Here is a 15,155-nt window from a genome sequence, read left to right as displayed (position 1 = left end):
CGGGCCACGTCTGTGGCCAGTCCCTGAGCGCTGGCACAGTGAGTACGTGAGATGTAGGAGTGTCTTCAACAATCTCAGTCATCTAGCCGTGAATGGATCGTGTTTCTCAATACTACGCAACGATATTTGTTATTGTTGTTGTTGTTTTTACTGTTCTATCATGTGGCACATCCTTTCCTCCCTCCTCCTTCATCCTGGTGTGGCTGAGAGAACCAGTCCACTTAGGAATTCTATAATACTTTCAAAAAAGAAAATACACTTAGCAGATCTGTAGTGGTCAGGAATTCTATAACCATAACGGTATAAATTCGCATCGAAATTTGAAATTCCAACTATCATTTCATACATCACTGGTTCCAATCACGACGTCAAATAAAAATAGGTTTGGATTATTTAATGAAATTTCTTATCGAGAACATAACACTGTTGTTTATGCACGCAAACTGTTGTGCAGTGTCGATCATTTTTTTATTGTAAATGGTTTTAAACTGTGTACATCAAACAATGTAAATGCTATATTAACGATTTTATTAATATTTGCCACGGCACGTCTTCTGAAGTGCCATTTGTGACATCTTCGAGGTGTGATATTTCGCACCAGATGTAATAACTCCTGAAACAGTCCGTGAAGTGAACCTCGAGAACCGTGCACAGGAAGGCTAGGAAAGTCTAGAGTCCATGGCGGAATGAAATATCTCCTGCTAGTTCCTATGTCATCTTCAAAGCAACTTACAGCTCTCTCTTTCTCTTTGTATGCAACGATCTTTTTTTAAAAGTGTATTTCGAGACAGCTGGCAACTAGTTTTGTGGCAACGTCAATTTGTGTGTATGACAGCTACCGCATCTGCCTTACATCCAATACACCGTGACCACCTGACCGAAAATTAATTATTTACTATCTTCAGAAGTATTTCTGGATCGATCCCTGTCAGACATTTGCCATTGAAGGGAGGAGCTCTTGCATGCACCAGCATTCTGCAGGGGTTTACACAGTAAATGCAGCTTTGTTTGCAGTTCGGTCCGACCGAGATTGGTGGCACATGGGGGCCTGGCAGCGGCACGTCACAGGAGGAGAAACAGAGAGAGAGCACTTGATTCCACAGGTGCTTTTGTTTAGGGATTGGTGCGACATCCGGTCCTTCAGTTGTGGGGCCTGGGCGCGCTGCCCCCAGTGTGGAGAGGCCCAGCAGCCGCACAACCTGCACAAATGGCGAAACATGAGAAAGTTTTTCCGATATGTTTAAGTGACCTGTGACGGTGTAGTTACGCGTGATGGCTGTTTCATGACAGTGTTCACAATAAAAGAAAAACAGCGATTGCTTTCATTGCTTACTTTTGATGTATTTTACAAAACCTGCATCTTCCCAAACAGCAGAGAATGATTAGAAAACTGAATTTTTTATAAATAAACAATATACCTTCTGCTATGTAATGGAATTTCCTGTCATGAGATCTTTCTTCTTCAGCATATAGCCATCAGTTTCCATGTAGGAGAGGGGGAGGAGAGGAGGATTGGAGGTTTAACGGAGGGGGAGGGATTAATGAACTGATTAATTTAATTAATCAGTCAATCATGCTGATAGATTGAGAGTGGGCTATTCGAGTATTTCAGTCCTGAAAGATGAGCTGTATCAGCATAGGGAGGGGTAGGAAGAGGGGGAGGGTTGGGGGACAATAGGTTAAGGACCTGTCAATCAAAAGCATGGATTATCCCCAGGAGGTCATAATCCACTAAGCTGAACGATGGATTAAGGACATATCAATCAAAGGAGAACAATAGGTTTCCCCCTAAACGTAGGCAACTCACACTAACTTACGCACTTTGCCCACACTAACATATGCTCTTCGCCCTACTACTCACAGATCCTGAACATGGTATAGTACAAACAGTAGACACAGGCACTAAAGATAAATTCGAGTAAGACGATATCACAAGGTACAAGGCTGCTGATACGGGTAATCGTGGAGATGGATTCACCTACGGTTTTATTATATGTCGCAGAGCCACTGGCAACTAACTATTTCTATGCCGATGTATAGAACACGTCAATGACATGGTGGGGTGCGGGAGTCTTGATAGTTTTGGCAGTGGTGAAGTGAGTTTGTGATTCGGCAGAGCAAATTAGACAGGAAGTTTCTTATAATCTTTGTCGTGCACCGCCACCACAGAGTAATATTTCTTCCAGTGAAAGGAAAACCATTCGGTCATTGAGGGAAGATAAGGATCTTTTAGTTCTTCCTGCTGATAAAGGTAGTGCCACTGTTCTTTTGTCTCGTGAAGTTTATTTGGCTAAAATAGCCTGTTTATTGGATGATTCTGCTTACTGTAAACTTTGGAGCGATCCTACAGACCGAATACAGGGGAGCTCTCTGCCAAAGGACACCATCAAAAACCTTCATTCAGGGGCGGCAGTACCACCCAGGTTGTATGGTCCATAAACCTGGAACTCCTCTTCGTCCTATCGTTAGTAATTTGGGTGCTCCTACTTATAATTTAGCTAAACATCTTGCTTCAGTCCTCAGCACTTATGCTGAGAAACGTGAACATCATTTATCCAGCTCGGCTGATTTTATTCAACGGCTGAACTCTTTATGCCTTGGGACATTTGACCTATTAGTTAGTTTTGATGTGGGTTCTCTTACCTCTGGAAGAGTCCTTGTTGTTAACTGGTAAACTTTTAGATGATAAAACTACTGAGCTGTGTCGCCATGTGTTGACATCGACATATTTGTTATTTAATGACGTATTTTTTGAACAAATTGACGGTGTGGCTATGGGGAGTCCTCTTTCCCCTACTGTCGCCAATCTTTTTATGCAAGATTTTGGAGCTGCCGCACTCAGGACTTCTTCTCTTCAACCCACATGTTTTTGGAAATTCATGGCTGTCATATCATGGAGATACTATAAGGTTTCAGATAGATGGTAAGACAGAGATTTAGGAACCAGATTTTAAATTGTAAGACATTTCCAGGGGCAGATAAGGACTCTGACCACAATACATTGGTTATGAACTGTAGATTAAAACTGAAGAAACTGCAAAAAGGTGGGAATTTAAGGAGATAGAACCTCGATAAACTAACTAAACCAGAAGTTGTACAGAGTTTCAGGGAGAGCGTAAGGGAACAATTGACAGGAATTGGGGAAAGAAATACAGTAGAAGAAGAATGGGTGGCTTTGAGGTATGAAGTAGTGAAGGCAGCAAAGGATCAAGTAGGTAAAAAGACGAGGGCTAGTAGAAATCCTTGGGTAACAGAAGAAATATTGAATTTAATTGATGAAAGGAGAAAATATAAAAATGCAGTAAATGAAGCAGGCAAAAAAGGACTACAAACGTCTCAAAAATGATATCGACAGGAAGTGCAAAATGGCTAAGCAGGGATGGCTAGAGGACAAATGTAAGGATGTAGAGGCTTATCTCACTAGGGGTAAGATAGATACTGCCTACAGGAAAATTAGAGAGACCTTTGGAGAAAAGAGAACCACTTGTATGAATATCAAGAGCTCAGATGAAAACCCAGTTCTAAGCAAAGAAGGGAAAGCAGAAAGGTGGAAGGAGTATATAGAGGGTCTATACAGGGGCGATGTTCTTGAGGACAATATTATGGAAATGGAAGAGGAGGTAGATGAAGATGAAATGGGAGATATGATACCGCATGAAGAGTTTGACAGAGCACTGAAAGACCTGAGTCGAAACAAGGCCCCGGGAGTAGACAACATTCCATTAGAACTATTGACAGCCTTGGGAGAGCCAGTCCTGACAAAAATCTACCATCTGGTGAGCAAGATGTATGAGACAGGCGAAATTCCCTCAGACTTCAAGAAGAATATAATAATTCCAATCCCAAAGAAAGCAGGTGTTGACAGATGTGAAAATTACCGAACTATCAGTTTAATAAGTCACAGCTGTAAAATACTAACGCGAATTCTTTACAGACGAATGGAAAAACTGGTAGAAGCCGACCTCGGGGAAGATCAGTTTGGATTTCGTAGAAATGCTGGAACACCTGAGGCAATACTGACCCTACGACTTATCTTAGAAGAAAGATTAAGGAAAGGTAAACATACGTTTCTAGCATTTGTAGACTTAGAGAAAGCTTTTGACAATGTTGACTGGAATACTCTCTTTCAAATTCTGAAGGTGGCAGGGGTAAAATACAGGGAGCGAAAGGCTATTTACAATTTGTACAGAAACCAGATGGCAGTTGTAAGAGTCGAGGGATATGAAAGGGAAGCAGTGGTAGCGAAGAGAGTGAGACAGGGTTGTAGCCTCTCCCCGATGAAGTTCGCCGATGACATTGTAATTCTGTCAGAGACAGCAAAGGAGTTGGAAGGACAGTTGAACGGAATGGGCAGTGTCTTCAAACGAGGATATACGATGACATCAACAAAAGCAAAACGAGGATTATGGAATGTAGTCGAATTAAGTCGGGTGATGCTGAGAGAGTCAGATTAGGAAATGAGACACTTAAAGTAGTAAAGTAATTTTGCTATTTGGGGAGCAAAATAACTGATGACGGTCGAAGTAGAGAGGACATAAAATGTAGACTGGCAATGGCAAGGAAAGCGTTTCTGAAGAAGAGAAATTTGTTAACATCGAGTATAGATTTAAATGATAGGAAGTCGTTTCTGAAAGTATTTGTATGGAATGTTGCCATGTATGGAAGTGAAACATGGAGAGCTGCATCAAACCAGTCTCAGGACTGAATACCACCACAACAACAACATGGATGATATTTTTTTGTTTTTTGTTTGGCCACATGGAGTGAAAGCTCTTAATCGGTCTTTAGATCATTATAACTGTCTTCATCCACCCATCAAATTTTCGATGGAAATTAAAGAAGATGGCAAATTACCTATCTTGGATGTACTAATACAAGAAAAGGAGAAAATGATACCTTGGGACATGGCGGATACCGTAAACTCACAGATACGGACTGCTATTTCCATTCTACGTCATCCACCTCATCAGCACATGGGAGTTCTACATACGTTAGCCAAGAGGGGTTATGCTATTTCTGAAGCCGAAAGTTTGACACAGGAACTGGATCATCTTAAGGCTATCTTCAAGTTCAACGGATATACAGATCATCAAATTAATCATGCTTTTCAGTTTGGACCATCAAGTGATCCAGCGCCGGACGCTAGTGAATTAGTTGCTTTTCTACCCTTTTCTGGAAGTATTTATTCAAAAATTTCTAGAATTCTCAGGAAATATAGTATTAAAAGTGTTCATATGCCTTTGGCCAAGACTAGAGCTCTGTTTGGACCTGTTAACGACGATATGAGATTGAGAAAGCCTGGAGTTTATAAAATTCCCTGTCGCTGTGGAAAGGCCTATATTGGACAGATTATTCGCACTGTTCATGACCAATGCGTGGAACATCAGCGTCACAACGTTTACTACAGCCTGAGAAATCTGCCATCGCCAAACATCGTCTCAATGAAGGGCATAACATGTCATTTAAAGAAACGCAAATTGTTGCTCCAGCTTCTCGTTACTGGGATTGTGTGCTCAAGGAATCCATCAAAATACGATTACCTGATGACATGATTAATAGAGATAAAGGTTTTCGTTTAAGCAAGATATGGTACCCTATTTTATCTGATATAAAACAACAACGGTCTGGTTTTCGACCCGCTACATCTTAATTTGCGATTCATCGCTTTCGCCAGTTTCTACCGCCGGCGGCGCTGCAGTTCTTCCCTTCGCATGGGGCAGCTTTTCCGATTCTCGCGCTGGCGCAGCGGCCTGCACCCGGGGTATAAAGGAGCCCCCGTTTCTGTTGTTAATCCAGTTCCGGCATGACTGTGTACTCAACAATCGCACCTGAAGATGGCGGCCAGTTGGATCGCCGAAATATCGTGTAGTGAAGATCATATCCAGCAGCATACCCGTGAAGAGCATACACATGAAGTGAGTTTGTCAAAGGGCTAATTTAGATGAAACTTCCTGGCAGATTAAAACTGTGTGCCCGACCGAGACTCGAACTCGGGACCTTTGCCTTTCGCGGGCAGGTGCTCTACCAACTGAGGTACCGAAGCACGACTCACGCCCGGTACTCACAGCTTTACTTCTGCCAGTACCTCGTCTCCTACCTTCCAAACTTTACAGAAGCTCTCCTGCGAACCTTGCAGAACTAGCACTCCTGAAAGAAAGGATATCAGCGCACACTCCGCTGCAGAGCGAAAATCTCATTCTGGAAACATCCCCCAAGGCTGTGGCTAAGCCATGTCTCCGCAATATCCTTTCTTTCAGGAGTGCTAGTTCTGCAAGGTTCGCAGGAGAGCTTCTGTAAAGTTTGGAAGGTAGGAGACGAGGTACTGGCAGAAGTAAAGCTGTGAGTACCGGGCGTGAGTCGTGCTTCGGTAGCTCAGTTGGTAGAGCACCTGCCCGCGAAAGGCAAAGGTCCCGAGTTCGAGTCTCGGTCGGGCACACAGTTTTAATCTGCCAGGAAGTTTCATATCAGCGCACACTCCGCTGCAGAGTGAAAATCTCATTCTGGGCTAATTTAGATGTTTTGGAGGAAGATGCCATAGGACCTCTGCCCCAAACAAATTATCAACGCACCAGCATTACAAGAGGAAGTGAAACATTTACAGGGATATGATAGAGAAGCAATGGAAACTTTATTACTGCAGTTCATGCACTTTTGTAATTGAAGTGGTCAATCACCAACAATGGCAGTTATACAACAAAGAATACCGACATAGAATACTGCCCCTGTGTACAAGAACCCGTATCGAGTTCTTAAGTGTATGCAACCGATTCTATCAACCAGAAGCTAGCTGGCGGTATTATTGAAGATGAACAAAACATGTTCGAACGCGTTGCATTATGTTAGATTAAGCATAAAATAAAAAGTGACTGGTAGCGGAAACTTGAAATAAATAAGTTTCCCACACAGTCACGGTTTACAAACATAGCCATTATGGCTGAAAATAATTACTGAGTAAAGTGAGTGTCCCTGGGAGGCATCCGATAATTTTGATCCCGAGAAAGTCACCAGATGGCACTAAAAAAACTGATTTTTCAGTGATACCATGCACAAATTATCATCAATGCATATACGATACAAAACATAACACAGGCTGTCGACAGCTTTGGTCAGTATAACTACTTCTCCACAATTTATTTAACGAAATGGTATCATGAAATAAAAGTAGCATCAGAGGATCAATCAAAGATAGCTTTTTCCAATACCGTAAAACGTCATTCGGATTCAAGAATGCACTCGTCACCTTTCAGAGATTACTGGATGGTGTACTTAGGGGATTGGAACCAAAGTAAACTTTGATCTATCTTGATGACATAATAGAGTTTTCAAAGAACAGCAACGGGAAAAAATTATCTTGGGCATATATCTAGCACGGGAGGTGTGAGAACGGATCCATGTTTGGTTAATCAGTTCAGAATTTTTCGTCACTTAAGACAGGTTAAACAATTATTAAGTTTCATCAAACTCTGTAATTATTATTGTCGATTTGTAAAGGACTTTGCTGAAATTGGTGGACCTTCGAACTATTTGTTATGGAAAGTCTTAATGGTCTACTGAATGTCAGACAGCGTTCGATACTTAAAAGTGAGCACTGATACCAGATCCCCGATTCTGAAAAAGAATTTATTCTGTTCAGTGATACAAGTAATACATTTCTTGGATGTGTCCTAGGGCACAATGTAGATGGTGAAGAGCATACTCTCAAGTGTACACATCCTGACAGCTGAACAGAGCAGATTAAAATTATTTCGCGACTGAGGAAAGGATGCAAGCAGTAATCTATGATATTACACACTTCCACTGTTATTTATATATCCAAAAGTCACACTGCTCTTAAATAGTTGCTATGATTGAAGGACCCTTGAAGGAGATTAACAAGGTGGATACTTCATTTGAGTGAATTTGATGAAAAGATAATATACAAGCCACAAAAAAGACACGCTAACGCCGACAGTTTGAGTAGGGAAATTGCAGTTCTAGAAACAGTGGGCAGGAGCATTGCTGAATGGCGAAGGGCTCAAACTGCTGATGATGAATGTCAACAATTCAAGTCGCAACCTTAGTTCGTGACGCACGATGGCTTGTTGTGCAGGATTTCGAGTGGTAGCTTTCTAGAAAGAAGTCTTTGTACAAGAGCATGGCCGTATGTTGTCAGGCCATTGTGCTTAAAGAGCAACTGATACGGGAATTGCTGAAAAATTCTGGTGGAGGACTAGATAACGAGATGCCGTGCAAAACTTCGGGACCTGCATAACTTGTCTGCGATTGATTCGCTTACAACGTCTACTGGAAACATCTAAACCATTTGAAATGCTTGGACAGCACATTTTAGGCCCATTTAATAAAACACCAGCAGGAAACAAATACATATTGACTACAATTGACCATTTCTCATATCATATAGTAATGGTTGCAATTGCGGACCAAAAAGCGAGTTCAACTGCTCAATTAATGGGTTGCTCACATTTCGTATTCCGGACACATTGATTGACCATGGTACCTAGCTCATAGCAGATCTTATGAACCAGTTGTGTCGATTGTTCTGAATTTGCAAGCTGCAAACAAGCCTCTTCTACACTCAACGCAACAGAGCAAAGGAAAGAGTTTATCGCTCAATTTTGAAGATGTTGAGCTATTATGTTAGCAGCAATCATGAAAACTGGGACGTATATATAAATTTTCTAATTGCTCTGCAGAATTCTAAGGTCCATACGGCTACTGGTCTTTCTCCATAAGAGGCAATATATGGAAGAAAAGGCCTTCATCTTTCGAAGTGATTAAGCTGAAGGTTGGATCCGACGTTGAATCAGCAAAAAAATTTGCTAAGAAAGTGTGAGATATTTGGAAACAAGTAAAATGCACAAATACGAATGCCTTAGAACAACAAGAGCCGATGGGACAACGCGATACAGGATTGGCCAATGGGTATTAGTAATGAACCCACATACACCAGAAGGCCAAACAAAGAAAATCCTAACTCAATACCATACCAAGTACTGGACATGACATTACCTAACAATGTTAAAATACAGATGCCAACAAAGATCTCAATTATATATGTAGCACATGTTAGACTTTTAAGGGAACTGTCAATGCATTGCCTCAGACACCAGCAGCATCAGCATTACAGAATGCAAAGCCGAATGGAACAAAGACGACTGATGACCACAGTATGTGTAAAATGCCTTACATCCTTAGAATAGATAAAATTGGAGATTGATGTTTGTCTATATTGCACTGGCTCGTTCTTGTGTAAATTATTAGGAAGTCATACAGCTTTATTTTGTTCTATTTATAGTATGTTCTAAAGTGTTTTTTTTCACTATCGAGGAATCGATACAATGTTGTTGGGTATGAACAGAGTGGAATTATGGGATAGAGAAATAATAATAAACGGTACGACTTGTGGCTTAGCAGGCACACTCACTGGTATGACAGTACTTAAGTCTGAACAACCTATATTTTGACTAAAACATCCTCGGTTTTCCAGCCGCGTCACGTCGAATAAAATCCTCGAGCTTTCGATGGCCATCTCCGCCACCGCCGTCAGGAGCTCACTGACTGCCGGGACTGCTACGGTTTCTCGCTTATATAGGCATGATGACATCATCAGCAGCCAATCAGATCGACCCAATGTGGCGCGCGGGCGTTGGACATCGAAAGAAAGCAAGGACAGATGCACGACGCGGGAGCGGCAGTTTCAAACGTGGCGCCTGCCCCTGGCGCCACATGACGTCACCGGTGCTGCCACGGGCAATAGCTCCGCTAGCAGCCCGGGTCGACTTAAGCGCTCGCGCCACATTGGGTGGATGTGATTGGCTGCTGATGATGTCATCATGCCTATATAAGCGAGAGACTGTAGTAGCCCTGGCAGTCAGTGAACTCCTGGCGACGATGGCGAAGATAGCCATCGAAAGCTCGAGGATTTTATTCGAATTGTCGCGGTTGGAAAACCGAGAAAGTTTTATTCATGTATGCCGTCGCGAAAGACTCCGAGGAAACCTATATGTTACTGGCCCAAGAATCTGCTAGAGTGCTGCCTAACCAAAACGTAACCTTCTCTCACTAGATGAACTACTATCAATGCAAAAAATGGGGAAATTACAGCAGAACAAATGTTACAACACAGATAGACAACATCATAGTATCGCGACTATAAGCACAGCATCTAGCACTGCAGTAGTGGGTCTGATTGTGATTTGTGTCGTCTACTTCTGTTTTTAAAGAAAGTCTATGCACTGCTCAGATTTACCAGTCCACCACGTACCCGGTGATTGGACTGTAAATAAAGCTCAGACACAGTAAAGGAATTAAGTGTAAACTAATAGATGAAGCTCTAAGTATATGAATAATTGTGTTAATGTGGAAGAAATGACTTCTGCAAAGGCCTACGTTATCGCTTCCAAATGTCAACCATCGAAAATAATGTAAATTAACTGTATGGTAATGAAAAAATAACTAAAGTTGTATAATGTGTAACTATTGCCACGAACTATGTAGGATTTGTTTATTACGGGTATTCCCAACTGAAAAATTCGAGAAGAATTTTCTGAAGGAAGAGGGAGCTATTACGTCCAAGGATAGTATCCTTGGCAGACACCAAATATCCTTCCGAGTTCTACCTTAGCAGCTCCTGGAACATGAACCTTTGTGTCGATGACCAGTAGATTGCCGGCTAAGGGGTATGCTGAGCGAGTAGCGGCAAACGAAGAAGCTATCATAGCACAGGGGAATGACTGAGCACTCAGGTCTGTCAGCAAAGCATAATGACATCATGGAAGCCGAGAGATACTATAATGTTAGCGACAAGGCAGAGTTTCTTGAGGAAGGCTACGGACAACACAACAATAGGTATTCAGGTGTGTAGCCAGCAGAGAGGAGCCTCTAAAGATGAAGTTGCGATAATTTGAAGTCTCCAGGAGAGCGGACAGCGTGGGAAAACCCAGAACACGTGATGCCCCACCATTGCACATAGGAAGTGTCAACATAAATACCCCATCCTTCTTGACAACTGTGCCATTCCTGGCTGACGATTGTTAATTGTCGACTGCCCAGCACATAGTCTCAGCTCTTGTCTTGTGTTGCAGCTATCGAGTGAGAGGAGAAGGTACGGGGATCGACCCTCGGCACACCTGGCTATGGAACACGAGTCCGACTAGAAGGACCTGCACTACCAACTTCCGAGGCCACGCTGATGGGGCGTCGGTCCTACATCCCCCTGCAGGTTTGCTGGAGGCTCCATCTGCGTGACGTTAACCTTCGATTAGGTGAGCACCGACGCTGTTCATTCCGTTGTTGTGCCAGACACCAATGCTGCCAGTTCCTGTTTCCTAAACAGGAGCTGAGAACCGTCCCTGCGAACCAGCGAGTACTTCAGGCGGACATGGGGTGTAACTCCTGAACGCAAATCTTCGATGTCCACGAGAGTACTTTGGAGACCGATACAAAGTGCTGGAGGCTGCCAGATTCCACGGGTCGACAGCAGCCGCCACCCGACTCTCGGCTGTGCTGGCGATACTACTGCGTGACGAGCACAATCCGGCCTTCCGCTGCTGGCGAGGCGCAACTCTGCCTGCTGTGGCGCACTGCTTTGGAAGGCAAATGTGTTCTTGCCACTCTCGAGTGTAACTAGGACTTCACAACCGCATCCCGCCCGGCTCTCACCTGTCGACTGTAGGAGGATGGCACTGAACCCTTATAGTTATCACTGTTCAACTTCAGCTTTTCCAGTGCCAGATTGAAAAGGACAGGCGATAATGCATCGCCTTCACTTAATCCTCTATCCACATGGAAACTTCCTGTCGTTTTACTGCCTATCTTAACCTCAGCTTTTGTGTCATATAAGCATATTTCTAGAGGTTTCACCAGTTTATTTGATATGCCAAACTCTGTTGCGGCTTTAATCAAACTCGGCCTATGGATACTGTTGTAAGCCATCTCGGAGCATATGAAAACATTTTCAGCCATACTCGTGCATTTTCTCACAGATTTGTGTTAAGATGAAATCTGATTAGTGACTGATCGTCCTGTCTGGAAACTAGCTTGCTACCTTCTAATTATTGTTGTTGTCATGGGTTTGATCCCTTCCAGTAGACAGTCGCCAGGCCTGGTTGAAGAGACCTATCAGCTCATGTTCTCGCCCTCCCCCTTTCACACACTTGCGCCTCTCAGCTTGGCGCCACAGGATGCCGCCACTAATAGCGATCCTGTACGCAAGTCCTACAGTTGTGGAGTCTTGTGCCCTACACCGGACCTCATACTTGGAGAAGATGCCGAGTTGCGCGGTGTCCCTATAGTTGCCGAATACTGATTTATCTTTCTTTTTCTCTATGGAGCATATCAATGCTACCTTCCATTGCTCTAGTATTGCCTGTTTTGTCCAGATTAACTGAATTAGCTCAGATTCTGGAGCAGAGGCCTTCGTCTACAGGTCTGAGAAGTTCATATGGCACTCCATCCTCTCCTGGACTCTTGGCAAGTTTTCAATCTGTTTTCTTATCTCTTCAATGGTTAATGGAGGATTTTCTGGATTCATTGTTACTGAGTGAATAAACCTATGTGGTTCACTTGGTTCTTCGAAATTTACTAGGTCCCTGAAGTATTCTAACAATCTTTTGCCAATTCTTTGATCTTCCATTAGGTCCATTCCATGGTCATCTTTTATGAATTTTTGTTGGTGGTTTGACCCCCCTTTAAAGCTCTTCAGTTTCCTATACAGTTATTTACCTCTGTTTCCATGGAAGTCTCGATGAGCTACCTCCATGATGTTCCTTACGTAGCCTCAGTATGATCTGCATTTGCTTTGGTATTTTCTCAAACGTTGATTTTCGTTCTTTTGCATATTACTTTCTACCTTTTGTAATTTGGTCCACTGTCTCTCTCAGATACCTTCCTCACATTCCTTACCAAACCACCCTCGTTTACCCTTAATTCGCTTTGGAATTACTTCTTGGGCTGTTTCTTTAACTGCGTAAGGAATTAACTTCCAATTCCGATCTATTTCGGTATTTAAGTTCTCTTCATTCTCCCATACGTCAAAACGGTTGGTCAGTTCGATCTTGAAAGTGGCTCTCACATTACCTACTTTCTTCTCATTTCTCTCATCACGTCGAGTGGTTTATTGCATCGCTTTGCCATTTCTGGATCTCCGGATGGCCTTCAGCACCTCTTGTCATCTTGACATTTGCATCCACTTCTTTATTCTTGTGTTTACGAATACATGTTCAAGTTGGCTCACTCTCTTCCCATATAGAGATACCCAAGTGTCTATATATATTGTTTCCCTGTCGAAGTCAGTACTATTTATGAACATTCCATTTGCAGTGGCAAAATTAGCCAACCCAGTGCCATTATCGTTGCTTGCATCATGTGATCTGTCCTTTCCACTGGTTGCCTTGGTTGCTCCTTCCCCTACTTTTGCATTAATACCTCCCAAGATAATTTTCTAGTGTTTGGCACCACAGTAACAAAACTTCATAACTGTGAGCATGCACAGAAACATATAGTCAATTTCTTTTCGTTGTGAATTTTCACGAAAAGGCCTCGTTTCAGATGCACTGTGTTCTATCAGGAGTTCACTATGTCACACAGATAGGAACAGGTATCAGTGAACTCAGTTTCGGGTCTCTAGTGCACTGTTAGCTGTCGTAGCTGGTGCCTGGGTAGGTCCATGATACCTGGACAGATCCACAATACCTAGGGAGGTCCATGAAACCACGGCAAATCCACAATACCGAGGCAGGTCCACGATATCACGGCAGTTCCATGATACGTGGACTGGTCCACAACACATGGGCAGGTCCACAATACCTGGGACGGTCCACAATACCTGGGAAGATCCACGTACCTGGGAAGGTCCACAATACATGGGAAGGTCTACAATACCTGAGCAGAGTCATGATACGTGGTCAGGGCCACGACACCTGGTCAGGGCCATAATTCGTGGACAGGTTCACAATACCAGAAGTCGCATGGACCTGCCACACCTCTTCTTAGTGCAAATTCCTCCTCGCCATGGATAGAAAGCCACATCACAGCCCCCAACTGTGTAGTTGGCATTTTCAAGCATACCACGAAACTGGACTAACTACTCGTATGTATCAGTATCAATCAACAGGATGATACTCGAATCATCTTTTCTCAAAATACACTTCAGAACTATTACAATGATACATACCACCACAAATTATCCGCTTCAGTGTGCCACTGGTTCTGATTAATTCTGATCATGTACGCGGTCGTCCTGCATTTGAAAGCATTACGACAGTCATACGACTGGTGTAAAATCATACCACTCACATGTACATTTCGTCTTCTATTGCTTGAGTAACTTGAAGGTCTAAAGACATCTTTATTTGAACGAAATAAGCGAATATTTGTGACAAGTAAGTCCTTCATTGACAGAGATTTCAACAGCACTGGGTATATTAGTCAAGGCTAAAATCCGGCAGCAACTAATGAAACCCTAATAAAACGGCAGCTCAATTGCAAACTCCGGTGATTTCGACGCAGGTGCACAACAGAAACTCTTTCCCATTTTTTTTTTTTTTTTTTTTTTTTTTTTTTTTTTTTTTTTTTTTTTTTTTTCCAAACGGCGATTACATTCATCCCACGTCTGTGGCGATATTCATCACAATTGTTGCGCTGCCACTTATGTCTGAATAAATACAGATCGAATGCTTAATCAGTATCACTAACATTTTCACCGTTGTCATTCTGGAATACAAAGAAACAAACATAAGAATATTTTGACGATTACTTTTCCAGACGACTTCGAAGGAAAAGCTAAATTTGTGTATAATACAGTATAATGTAGTGGGACTAAGGGTAACGATTAATGAAAAAGAAATTTCCAAGTCCACCGCTGGCCGCCTCAGTACACATGCAGCCTTGTAGAAGGATAACAATTTTTAAATAGAATTTTTTTTGTAGTTCAGTCCTCACCGTTCTTTTTAGAATATTTTCGATATAATCGTTGGTTCCGGGGAGTCACGTGCTTGGTGACTCACGTAACTTGCACTACAGCAGCAAATTCGCTGGGAGAAGAGACTTCTTACGTAAGATGATGCCATGGGCCACTGAACAGACTCAGAAACAGGGCTGCTTGAATTATGTTCTCTGAAATGAAATGAACAGATCGATGGGATGAAATCTATTAG

The 15,155-nt window shown here is 42.7% G+C and overlaps 1 protein-coding gene across 1 annotated transcript in view; it reads right to left on the bottom strand.

Moving 5' to 3' along the window:
• The window catches only part of LOC124776913 (filamin-C-like), a 542,943-nt gene that overhangs the window by 453,768 nt on the left and 74,020 nt on the right, over window positions 1-15,155 (bottom strand). The gene's annotated exons all lie outside the window — the stretch shown is intronic.

The sequence above is a fragment of the Schistocerca piceifrons genome, chromosome 2, assembly GCF_021461385.2.
Source record: "Schistocerca piceifrons isolate TAMUIC-IGC-003096 chromosome 2, iqSchPice1.1, whole genome shotgun sequence".
Classification (NCBI taxonomy): Eukaryota; Metazoa; Arthropoda; class Insecta; order Orthoptera; family Acrididae; genus Schistocerca; species Schistocerca piceifrons.
The sequence above is the reverse complement of the archived record's forward strand: the minus strand, read 5'-3'. Positions and strand labels throughout refer to the sequence as shown.